Below are 13,414 nucleotides of genomic sequence, written 5' to 3'. Positions count from 1 at the left end.
TTAAGGGGAAAAACAATTATTTACATAGTAATACATAAAAAAGAATACAAGATAAAAAGGGTATTAAAAATAGCGATGAGTAATATATAATTTTAATAAAAATAAATTATAATATAAATAAAAAGTAATAAAAAGAAAGAAAAATATTAATGACTAATTCAAATAAGTGTATTATGTTCTGGGAATTTAATTAATTTATTTATTTATTTATTTTGCTTTGTGACCTCACATAGCTTAACTCTTTGGCTGCCATCGACGACAATAGACGTCCAATCCATCTTAAAGCAACACTAGGTAACTTTTCAACCTTTATAAAATATTTTCATAACATTTGTGATCATATGTCGACTGACAACTAGTTGAATGACACTGTTCGAGGTTTGCTTTATTGTCAATTCTACCACATGTGCTCCTTTCCCCATTCATTATAAAGAGGAAAGTCGATGCGAACGCCTTCGCGCAAATTCTGCAAAGATGGCAGCGCAACAAAAGAGACAAAAAGTTTTGTCCGAGGAGGGGAAAAAGGGAGGCTACCAGGGATAAACGGATACTCAAGAATAGATATTGGCCCGGCTTTCACTCGCTGCCGTGACCCAACTGAACGTCAGCGCTGACGAGTCATATGCTATTGTTTAGCCACAACTGGAGTCATTACCTTATTACTATTCATCCTTTACACAGCCGCCGGAAACAGAAATGTCATTTAATCCATCTGCAGGCGACTGGGATATCATGATTTTACAACACTGTGCATGGGAAACCCAGTCTTCCTTAAAGGGGAAGTTCAGATTTTTTGACTTTAGGCTTAATCTTCAAGTTAGCGGGGGTTTATTTAGTTGGTGGAGTTGATTTCAACAAATTCCGTGCAGTCAGTTATTTAGTAGTTTCAGGGCTCCGGCGGGGCTGAGCTAGCGCGAGTCTATGAGCCCATCCTAGCATGCCAATAAAAAACAACATATGCACGCATGAAAATCACAGATGACCCATGCAATCAATAGTGTTGTTTTCAGGATTAAGTTAGTTTTCCAACCTCGGACCAGGACAAATATCATTGGAACACTACTCGAACTGGGAGGCCCAAGTCGCGAAGTCAGGAAAAAAAAGTGCCCCGACTTCACGGGTTGCTTCAATCAGACGTCACGCGACAAAATGCGTTGCCTGTCGAAAAGTAGACCGTCAATAGTAAAACTAAAGAAGGCAGTTTACAGTGTGGTCAGTTTGCCTTAGCCGTCATTTTTCCTCCACTATTTGATCGCTTACGAGAAGCCATTTTTTGTTGGAGGTTAACATGTCTTTTGATGGCCAAAATTTAAAAAAAAAAAAAAACGGCTTGGAATGCTTTGAGGTCTCAACTGGTACCATCCTAATGGGATAAGTCTGATTTCCCACCTTCCTCGAATGCAGCATGAGCACGAGAAGCCGAGCACTCCTCTCTATGGTGGTCGCATTATGAATTTAAAAAAATAGTAACACAGTAATAAATGAATTACGGCAGTTTGGTGTGACATTGTTTTGGCCGCATCGGTATTTTGAACAACGATCTGCATTTTGAATTTATTTAACTATGGCATGCTAGGAGGGGACTATTGACTTGCGCTAGCTTAGCCACTCTGGAGCCCTGAAATTAGTAAATAACTAACAAACTGCTCGGAATTTGTTGAAATAAACTCCACTGACTAATTTAGCACACGCTAACTCGAAGATTACGCCTTATGTCATACATCTGAACTTCCGCTTGAAGGCAAAACACTACTGCTTTTGTCCACCGGTGTCGCTAAAATTGACAATAACTGAAAAGTTACCTGGTGCTGCTTTAACTTAAGGGGTCAGAAGCAATCGAATGATAAATGTCAATTTCCCTCTTATACTAACTACAACGCATAATCTGTGACCTGGGCTGGCAGCGAAAGAGTTAAGCTAATGGAAACTTGTCCACTGTAGTGAACACTGTCCCTGAAGTCCAGTTTACTTCAAATTTTGAGTTCAGTTTACTTGATGTAAATCCAGTTTACTTTAAATGATGAGTTTAAATTACTTATGAATAGTTTGCTTAAAATTTTGAGTGTTCAGTGACAACTTGACTCTGTAAGTTTCCATCAAATCTTGAAAAATTCGAACTGAAAAATCAAGTTCTGCTATTTTTTTTTTTTTTCTTTTTTTACAGTGTAACAATGATCCCACCAGAGTTCTAGGCAGACAGTCAAACGGACGAAGGGCAAGCTTTTGCAGATAAAACGAGACGACTGCTCCAAATATGGATGCAAATTATGCGAAAAGAAAACAAACTGAGTCGATTTTTGGTCATATTGAGACAGGGCTAGTCCAGCCTCGAACTCTAGTGGAGCTCAAACTCCATCTGCAGGAATGGCGGCAAACCACGCATGAAATACATCTTATCTTTTAAATCGCAAACAATGATTTTTATCATTAATCTGTCTGTAATTCTTTATTTTTTTTAGACAAAAATAAGCTAAATAATTTCAGGCCTTTTTTTCAAAAACAGGATATTTAAAATTGTCAGTTCAGTAAATACAAAAACATTCACAGAAAATCTGCAAAAACATGTATCATAGATGCTTATAAACGTCTTATTGGATAGCAAATCAGTTTGCATTCATGAATTTTTGCGCAACTTGACGTCAGACTAGTTCTCAAATGACCAAAACACTGAGTGATTCAATAGTCGATGAGCCGTCGACGACTCGTCGTGGCCTTCCCGCCGGAAGCGTGTCACGTGTTGCCGTACGTGCGCGCCGTCGCTTTCAGTCCCAAATTGAGGTTGAAGCTGGACTTTTACTTTGAAGGACCGCACGGCGTGCCGGCCTACTTCCGGACCGGTTCGTGTACAGAACCGTAGTGTAAATAGACCAAATGGACGCAGAATCTATTTTACGGAAAGTCGTCCGGCTCCTTTCGGTTTTGTCGTCGACCTTGCCGCGATTGAACGCTCGTTTCGAGACCGCTGGAGTTGTTGTGGTGACGATACGCGTTCATCTCAAAGTGGGATATTTTTCCCGCTTCTTTGTAATGTGATTTTTCTGCACTTGAAATCTTGTCATGTTTTTCCTGCAGCTGCTCAAATAAAAGCTGACATGCTCTGTTCTTTCTCATGTTCTTTCACGCCTCTTGAAATCCATCACATTTATCACAGATGAACTTCTCTTAACGTGATAAATAGTCTTATTATTATTTTTTTTTTTTAGGGATGGTCCACTCGTGTTTTATTTTTTTGCTGCTGATTCCGATACGTAAGCGTAAGCTCTGCCGATTCTGCCGAAGTCATTCACAGCAGGGGGTACTGAGGATCTTGTTTTTCCCATCCAAAAACAGTCGTTTCGATCCAAATTTGTCATGCTCGCGCTTTTTCTCCATACAAGGCATAAGCAGTGGCAGTACACACGCATGCTGGATAGTTTACGTACTACTACTAGGCTACTACAAAGACAGCGTTGTATTTCACCTGCAGTGTGTGTTGGAGTTTTTGTATTGGAAATACAAGCGCCTGTGTATTATTATGCAAATCCCTGCAGCTAGATGGTACAATGACACAAAAAACACATTTGAAAACTAAATGGTACAATAAGCCTCGGTTTAACTCCCACTTTTCACAACACTCAATTGCACACGAATATCCAACAGCGCCGTGCGCGGTGGCAGTAACAGCAACAACAAACAATAATATGGCTACAATTCAAACTATTTGAAGTTCTCCGCGGTCTAAGTCTGCAGCTATTTTTTCCTAATCTTAATCTATCATAATCATTTTCATTTTAAACTTCGAATTGAATTTTAGAAAATGTCGCTGTTTTTGTAAAGAAAAAATAGCTAATTCATTTTTGGGCCATGTTAATGCCTCCTCTGTCAACAGTTAACTTTTCCATTCTAATAGCACCTTGTGACCTGGTAACAAGCAAGGTGTCAGATGGTGACCATGTTATTAACAAACAAACAAAAAAATCAACATACTGTATATATTTAATCCCCAAAGTTAAATACGCTATTGTTTCTGTATGCTTTATTTGTGGATTTATTTTTAACAACAACAAAAAAAAAAGAATCTCCCAAAACACTTTGTCTCCTCAACACCAGGGGGTGCTGCTTCACCCTCAGCACGCAACTTACCGCGTCACTGCGATCGCGATACACAACACACACTGTAAACCCCAGAAGAGATTAAGGGGGGGGCAAGGGACATAGCCACCCCCCGGTGGCAGAAAATGTCATTGCATGTAATTGACTTTCCAGTGCAGTGTATATGAATTTAAAATTAAGACTTTGCCGGTAAAATGTTGTCTATAAAAGTTGTAAAGCGATAAAACAAACAACCAAAATGAATGAAATGAACAAAAAATATTTTTATAATGGATCAAAATTATTTTTCGAAAAGATCATGTGAATAGCATCTTTGAGATGGTCACTTGCTTTGCTTAGCCAAAACCACCTAAGAAAAAGAAGAAACAAGATGGATATTTGTAATTTTTGTCAAGCTTTCAAAGGCGACAGCAACTACTAAGTAAGAACCAAGGATTGAAGATGTGGACCATGAAACGCCAGAGAGCACCGCGATCACACACGCACGCACATCCACACACACATAGCTGGGATGCCTGTATTTATGAGCACGGGCTAAGCTACTAACGGAGCATATATCTCGTAAGTTCATTTTATTACCGACAAAGGGTTTCGGGGTCATCAAAATTTTGTGCCCCCTTCCCTGTCACAAAAGTCAAACTTCGCCTATGGTAGTAATGCGTTAAATTTACTCAGTTACATTTACTTAAGTAATATTTTGGGGAAAAATGTACCTTTAAGAGAAGTTTTACCACGCCATACTTTTTACTTTTACTTGAGTAGATTTGTGATGAAGCAGCACTGCTCTTACTCCTCTGGGCAACACTAGAGTTGTTACATTTTTCCTCTTCATTTTCCTTTGTTTTTGTTTTTTTTTAATAATCAATAATCACATGACTACATCATCCCTATCAGAGGTAACAATCCAAATTCCCCAAGATTGAACTATTTGACATACAGTCAACATTACTCGAAAGCTTTCAACCTCTTTCTCAGTTTTGACTTGGCACGATACACCACGGAAAAACCGACATATGATCTTTTTTATTTCATGGTAGGAAATGTGTTTTCTCCAGTAGAGGGCACTCATGCTCTTTGGAAGGGTGATGTTTTATGTCTGTAGCTCTTTCCCATCAGATTTCGATTATTTTTATATAATATGGTCATGTAATAGCGCCTTGAAAGGTGAAAAGCGCTATATAAGTATAACACCATTTACCATAAGACCAAATGAACCACCATGAAGCTTTAAAGCAATTTGCTGCAAAGCTTCATTGCTTCAAGAAGCTTCATTTGGCCATCACTGCTCCCTTGGGGGAGACAGTCAACCTCTGCTGCCACCTGCTGTCAACACTTATCGCCCAACATGCCTCCTAGCATGCATTGCCACGCTACAGATGTAAATAACAATCAAAATTCATGTTCTGTCACTGTTCCAGTTGTTTCATTAATTGGTAGTTATGGTATTTGGTAACATTTTATTTGACAGTGGCACAATACGACTATCATTAGACAATACAATTAATGAAAGCTTGTAACAGTTGTCCATTTAGTGATATCCAGCAAATTATCTCCCTTTTGAATGGATGTAAAAGATCCAAGACGGATATAAATGGAGTTGGTGACATACTTTACCAGATGACACTTAATGACATCTGTCATAAGCATTCATCAATGCCTACTATGGTGTCATAATTATGACTGTCTTATAGCAGTCTTATGACGCCGCTGTCAAATAAAGTGACACCTATTAACCCAAATAAATCAACAAAAAAGCCGTACTGGACTATAGGTCGCAGGATTCAAAATGAAGGAAAAAAGCGTCCTATAGTCCAAAAATTACGGTATCAGAGTTGACTGAGATTATCGTGTAACCGAAATTATGATGTAACCGATAATATCAGCCTATAAAAGCATTTTTAAATGATATCGGATAATATCAACATCTGTTTTGGTCCAATATGCATGTTGCCTTCAAAGTGCATGTAGAAGCCTTCTACCTTTGTACAAGGGCTGGTCACAGCTTAGCACAGCATTTATGCTCAGGGGCATCACTAGACCTAATTCAATACTGGTGCACACCAGGACCCTGGCATGCGAGCAACTTTTGGGGGGGATTATTTGTCACAAAAAGTCAGAAATGATAAGTAATTATAAGACGACCCCCTCTTTTTCAAGACTCAAGTTTGAAAAAATTCTTTTTGAACACCAAATTAATTTTTATACAGAAAATAATTACAGTACATCTGAAACAAATGATTATAACAATGTATTTGAGAGAAAAAGCATGTTATTTTGCCTCATTCAAGTCTTAATATCTGAACATTTAAATATGTAAACTAAAGTGCAATCACATTCGTAAATGAATGGCTTCTGGTTTTTGAAATGTAAATAAACCAATCTATTGTGATAAAACAATACAATTGCAATAACTGCATTAACCATCAAAGTGAAGTCTAACTAACTGTAGTCTTTAAACAAATCTGAATAAGGGAAAACATTGCAATAAAATAATGCAAACTGGTTAAACTTGAGAGTATCTGAGATCTGTCATGACAGAACATCGCTTCAATGATATCTGGCGCCATCTAGCGTCATGAATGGGTATAATGTCTAGACCGCGAATATAAAACGACCCCCACTTTTTTCAGTCTTATTTCAATGCAGAAAACACCGTCTTATATTCGGGCCAATACAGTAAATTCACAATTCATGGGAATAGGCTACCAAACATCAACACAGAGGTAAAAAAATGAACAACAAGAACGGTCAGTTTATCTGGCACTAACCCAAGGGCCTAAGTTTGAATAGGGATGGTAGAGACATAACAATAGCAACTTTTCAGGATGCTCAAATCGTCTCCACCAACTTTTAAGCAACTTTATTTCATTATATAAAGAATTCAAATATATAGGTAATTTAGATTGTTTTACCATATGTTGTAAGGATAGAATAGACTCTACCATTATTCAGGGAAGTATTTTTATTATGTTCAGACTTACATTTATCCCTTTTCACTCGCTGAATGTGCCGGTCCATTTTTGCCCCCTCAAACAAATGTTTGGTTGGCTGATAAATTGAAGCCCCCCGTCCCGCCACAAAGACACACACACAGACATACTCACACAACCCCGATAGATTCATGTCGACAACATGCCACCCCTTTCGGAGAGGAGGGATATTAGAAGTATTTTTCGGCCAGCAGCAACCGCTGTAAGTCATGTAAAAAGACATTAATGTTGTCGAGGTGGGGGAAACACCACTAATTTTGGGGGGGACAGAGCCTTCTCCATTGCTGCCACTTCCCTTTGGAACTCACTCCTTAAACCCATCCGGACCTGTTCAGATCTTCCTACATTCAAAAAATTGTAAAAAACTCACCTTTTTTAAATAGGCTTTTAATTTATAATTCTTTTCTCCATTGTTTTGTACTGCTCACGTTGTGTGAGCCTTTTCATTGTTTCAACTGTAAAGCATCTTTGAGCATTGGTAAAAGCGCTCTATAAATAAAATGTATTATTATTATTAATTTTGCTACTGAAAGTCAGAACTGTAACAGTTAGCATAACATTAAACTTGCTAACCGTCAAAACTACTGCGGTCAGGCCAGCCTCCACAAGGAACAATGAAGTCAAGCTACTCATCCTTTATTTGGAACATTGTTTGCATTGTAATTGCATTGTAATAGGATCCCTACCAATGTTGAGACCAAACCTACGCTCTTGCACTTTCCAGTAAAGCAGGTAGGAAGATGTAATTTGCACCTTCGCCTGTATAATTGCCACACGCGGCATAATATTGATGCTGCATTCACGTGTTGGTGGAGTAATAGAAAAAAATGATGCTCTATTAAATGGTGTCTATAAAAAGCACCAAACAGTCACTCAACTTGTGATATATTATTGGAGCATTAAAATAGGCTGCCCTTCTTTGTAGCAACCAGGTTTTTATCCCACATTACGACTTTACAACACATCAGAACCATTTTCTTACTTGGGAACTCAGGTCTCCCAATACACACGAATGCAGCATATCTCCTGAAAATGCTTCGCGGAAGTGTCAACTCACATGCCTATCACAGCCAAAGTTACATGCATAAATTACCATATATGGAGCCATGTGCAGATTGTATATATGGTGCGAATAGAGTAATATTACCATATTAAATATGCACATTCAGTAGATTATGCTACAGTATGTAGACTTATTATCAATACTGGGGTACGTGAACCAGTGAAATATGTCTGGCGACGCCCATGGTTATGCTTATTGACCAATAGACGTCTCTAAACTAAGATGCTTGGGATTTGTTATGTGAGCAGACCATTTGCATTCATGGTGCAAAAATGAAATGAACAATAAATGACTGAAAAATAACAAATTAAAAACTAATTCCATATGTCGTTTACTGTACTGAAGCTGTGTCCCTTTAAACCAGAAACACTGTGTGAGCCGTATGTGATATGGCAGTGCCTTATTGGCACTTTGCATTTGCACGTGATCCAAAAAACTGATGTTTGCATTATTTTGATTTCAACAATAAGGTACAATATAGGCATTTTTCCGTAACTTCAGTTGAAATTGTTCTCTCATTTTTCACATAATGTTAATTGGAAAACATTGAAGTTGTTACATTTATCATTATTAAAGTACCCAGTGGAGCATCCCAGTACAATTACCCATAATATGTTAAGTCCAAGTTTGCATAGGAACTGTAGGAACATAACAATACCAACTTTTCAGGATACTCAAATTGTCCTCACCAATTTTTAAGCAACCTTATTTGCATTATATAATGACTTCAATTACGTAGGTAATTTACATTGTCTTCCCATGTTGTAAGGATAGAATTAACCCTACCATTATTAAGTGAATTACAGTACTTTCAATATGTTCAGACGTACATTGACCCCTGTTTGACTTGCTAAATGGGCCAGTCCATTTTTTCCCTCTCAAAAGCAAGTTTGATTGGCTGCCGACTTAACACATACACACACACACACACACGCATGTTCACAGCCGGTGTTCTGTCACATTTTTCACCGATTATAATATTTGCTCCCGAGGCTTTTGTGGTGGTGAATAAGGACTCTTTTACAATCAGGAAGTTACATCATAAATATACACGCGCAACATGAATACGGCATAAATAAATGCTTAAAGACACGACATAGACATTAATGGAGAGAGAGCGGCGTGCAGTTGAGTTGTGTGAGGAAGTTTTCTACATGTCTGTCCATGATCAAACATAAGTAAATTTTCCTTTATCGAAGGTTTGTTGTGTTGACTTCGGAACCACTGCATTTGCGGCCATTTTTAACATTACGCGCATGTGCAGAACCTTTTTTTTTTTGCATTCCTGGATCATTAAGAAATTATTAACAAGTTTGTATTTCTTGTGGATGATTGTTAACTCATTTGCTCCCAAAAACGTATAAATACGTTCTATTCTTAATTGTTTCAGTGTCCCAAAGTCTTTTAAGTTTTTTTTTTTATTTTTATTTTTTTTACAAGAGACATCTCTGGGTTCTGATTCAATTTAGCTCCAAAGCACAAAGCTGAAAATCCATGTTAAAGCAATGAAACTGGCCACTGGAGGGTAGTAGTGCATTTGGTAAGACCCGCGAGCCGATTCAATGGCAACGAACTGCCGGGCCGCACAGCCAGGGCGCCGGTGGAAGACGACTGAATGGTCTCCAGGGTGCCAGTCGACGGACGACCGAGCAGAACAACATAGAAGACGCCCAGGATGCCAGGCGCTGGACGACCAAGCAGAACGACCGGGACCACCAGTGCAACGGACGATGCCGCCGAGCAGACCTCGCGGAGACTCCAAAAAATCCATCTTTATGAGACAGGCAGTGATGAGGGAAAAGTTTACCCGGCTGTCGAGGCCACAACAGCGTCATCCCTCAATTAGTTATGTGTAAAACAAATTGTTACTTTGCTATCAAATGCTCTATTTGTCTTGTTGTTTATGTTATTTTGTAAAAGGAAAAAAATATTCAGATGTTTGGGATGTAACTTAAGCGAAAAAAATTCTATTTGAATCGAAGGGTGTAAAACCTAAACCAATACATATGTACTGCAAAACCCCACCTCCCAAAAAAACACCTTCCCCTTTTTTTTAGTGTAAATCTACTAGAAATAAGTGAAATTATCTGCCAGTGCTTCAAGAAATTTTACTCAGATTTGTTAAAATAAAATAGCTAGTTGAAAATAAGCTTAACAGACTTATTTTAAGGAAAAAGTTTGTATATCTAATATTTTAAAAATTGTTTGTCAGAAATGTTCTTTATCCAAGAGTACGATAGATATTGTTGACAACATTATTTGAAAGCATTTTTTCCTGATTTAGGTGAAAAATGACCAACTTTGGGCTTGATAAGAACAAATACTGTAGTAATATTTACTTAAAGTAAGTGGAAGAATCTGACGCATTTATCTGTTAACTAGCCTTTAACACTCATAACAAGATGGAGAAAATTATTTTCTATTTATTTTATTTTTTAGATTTAAGAAAAATTATCAGATTAAGACCCTATACTGTAAATTTGCAGTGTGAAAGTAAGTATAAGTTAATGCAGATTTATTTTGCATTAATCATTTAGTTTTTAGCCTATCAATTAATTAGATTAATATTGGTGAGAAATGAAGCCTGACCCCCGTTCACCCAATCTGTTTGATCTTATTATTGCCCCGTCCCCAGCAAAAAGTGTTCATGCAAGTTATGCTGTTATATCACCCCTACCAATATTGAGACCAAACCTACGCCCTGGGTTAAAGAGCATACGACAGGAGAAAAAAAGTCTTAAATAGCATTATTATGTGAATTAGAATCATATTTTGAGACGATTCGACTATATTCAACAATTTAGCGAAGCGTAGATGACGAGAAATTAATCTTTTAATCTGCCGGTTAGCCACGCCTACCATTATAGGGCTCTAGCGTCCCCAACAGGTGGATGACGTCAGTGGGAGACTGGACTCATCGGTTTTACTATTCAGCCCATTGAGGGGGAATTATTCAGAACGAGGAAAACGCGACGAAGAGAGACGCAAAATGTCATTGTTTCAGTCTCTCTACTCCAATATTTTTACAGGATATTCTTTTTATCCAAGTATTTTTCCCCAATAGCTAAATAAATGGCTTGAGAAGGACCAGTCAGCCCGTCGAGGGGGAACTATTCAGAACGAGGAAAACGAGAAGACAAGAGCTGCAAAATGTCATTGTTTCTGTCTCTTTACTTCAATATTTTTACAGGATATTCTTTTTATCCAAGTATTATCCCCAATTGCTAAATAAATGGTATAGTCATGACAAATAACAGTCTTGTGCTAAATGGAATATGAAATAATACAAATGCACTTATTCAGGACGACATGGCAAAATTACTCCATAACGGTCAAAACTGTCGACTTCACCTTTACTCTCACACCTCCCGAACGATATTTTATGACACCTGAATCGGACATATGTCGTTTCCCTTCCCCGGCTTCGGAGAATGTAAACAAACTAAGAGGTGTGACAGCTAGCCGACATGCTAACCCGAACCGAGTGATGTTTCAAAGTCTTTGAAGCGGAAAATCACACATAACTAGCCCGGATTATTTGACATGACGACTGGGTTGTCGATTGTCTTCGCGGATCGGCAAACCGCCCGGCGGAGAGCAATTTCCAGTGCGTTGCCCGGAGGAAGGCGGCTGCAGTTGTTGTGCAGCTAACGTGCAGCTAACGTGCAGCTAATGCGCACGAGGAGAGCTTTTTATATGCCTATCAATGATCAAACGTAAGTAATCCTTTATTTAAAGAAAGTTTGTAGTGTTCACTTTGTAATTGCTGTATTAATAGTTGACATAATACAAAACAAGATGTTTACTCACTTCCTCGTAAGTCCAATGGTCCCACAGTAGTAGGGCTTGGCCAATATCCACGGTGAATGGGAACCTTTTGAAACTCCAAAAAGGCGCACACTCCTCTCCCTCATAAAGCAAGGTTTTTCTGCAGCCGTTTGGCTGGCGTGATGCGAAAAATAAATGTATTAATCTGCAAAATCAGCTGAATCCTTAGTCCTCATACACAACAGTACGGCTGTATAGTGAAGAGGACGCCTTCATCCGTACACGTCACAGCGCCCTCCTCCTCAATGCAAGACCGAAGCCGGAAGTCACTCATTTTCATGGCGCGGGATTCAAAAAACTAAATAAATATAGCGATCGCTTCCACACACATCCAAGCGGTCCATATCATTCAGGAGCATAAAATACCGCGTGTATTATGAAATAAACATGTTTTTTCGTGTCACATGCCCTTTTTAAGCCCAATACCACATATACTATCAGTATCTGACTTTTGGAGTTGGACAATATCGGGATATCGGTTATCGGTTAAAGGGTCATTATTGGACAATTCTACTTACAATTTGTGTGTGTGAAACTATCTGCAGTCAGCCATGGTCAATACTGGTGGTTGTACTTAGAAACACTGCTTTACAGGCTACACAGCGTAAAAAGTCAAATCAAAATTAAACGCAGGTTTCATTCAAGTCAATGATTGTAAAAGTGGCATGTAGTTATAGTAGCATTTTCACACAGTCACACACACAAACCAGGCAAGCAGGTAGTATTGCATTGAATAATTATAATTATGACACCACACTCCCCAAATTCATACTGTTGCGACATCACCGCAACAATTTACACACAAACTGCAAAAGTGTGCAGGCGTGTGTGCTTGTGTGGGAAGTGTGTTTCTTCAAACAACAGAAGCAAGTTTGCACACATATGCACATAAGAACACAAAGCATTGCCATGGCAACGCCGCACCCAAATTCCTCCAAACAAGTTGGATCGTGAATCTGGCCAGGGGCAGGGTCAGCACGAATATGTCACCTGTCAATCACACGTCTCACACACATACACTGTAAACATTAGAAGAAAAACGTGAAGTATGAAAATGATGATTGAGATGGATGTGTTACAACCATATTTTAAACATCAAACAAGTATTTTGCACATTTTGCAGCAGACCGTGTGTAACAATACACTGATATGGACGGAAAATCGATTGGTCGAGCAATGATCCAATCAAATGGATGGAAATGCAAAACATGGCTTGTAAATACAGTGGGGCAAATAAGTATTTAGTCAACCACTAATTGTGCAAGTTCTCCCACTTGAAAATATTAGAGAGGCCTGTAATTGTCAACATGGGTAAACCTCAATCATGAGAGACAGAATGTGGGAAAAAAAAAACAGAAAATCACAATGTTTGATTTTTAAAGCATTTACTTGCAAATTATGGTGAAAAATAAGTATTTGGTCAATACCAAAAGTTCATCTC

The sequence above is a fragment of the Corythoichthys intestinalis genome, chromosome 16 (assembly GCF_030265065.1).
Source record: "Corythoichthys intestinalis isolate RoL2023-P3 chromosome 16, ASM3026506v1, whole genome shotgun sequence".
NCBI classification, from domain to species: Eukaryota; Metazoa; Chordata; class Actinopteri; order Syngnathiformes; family Syngnathidae; genus Corythoichthys; species Corythoichthys intestinalis.
The sequence above is the reverse complement of the archived record's forward strand: the minus strand, read 5'-3'. Positions refer to the sequence as shown.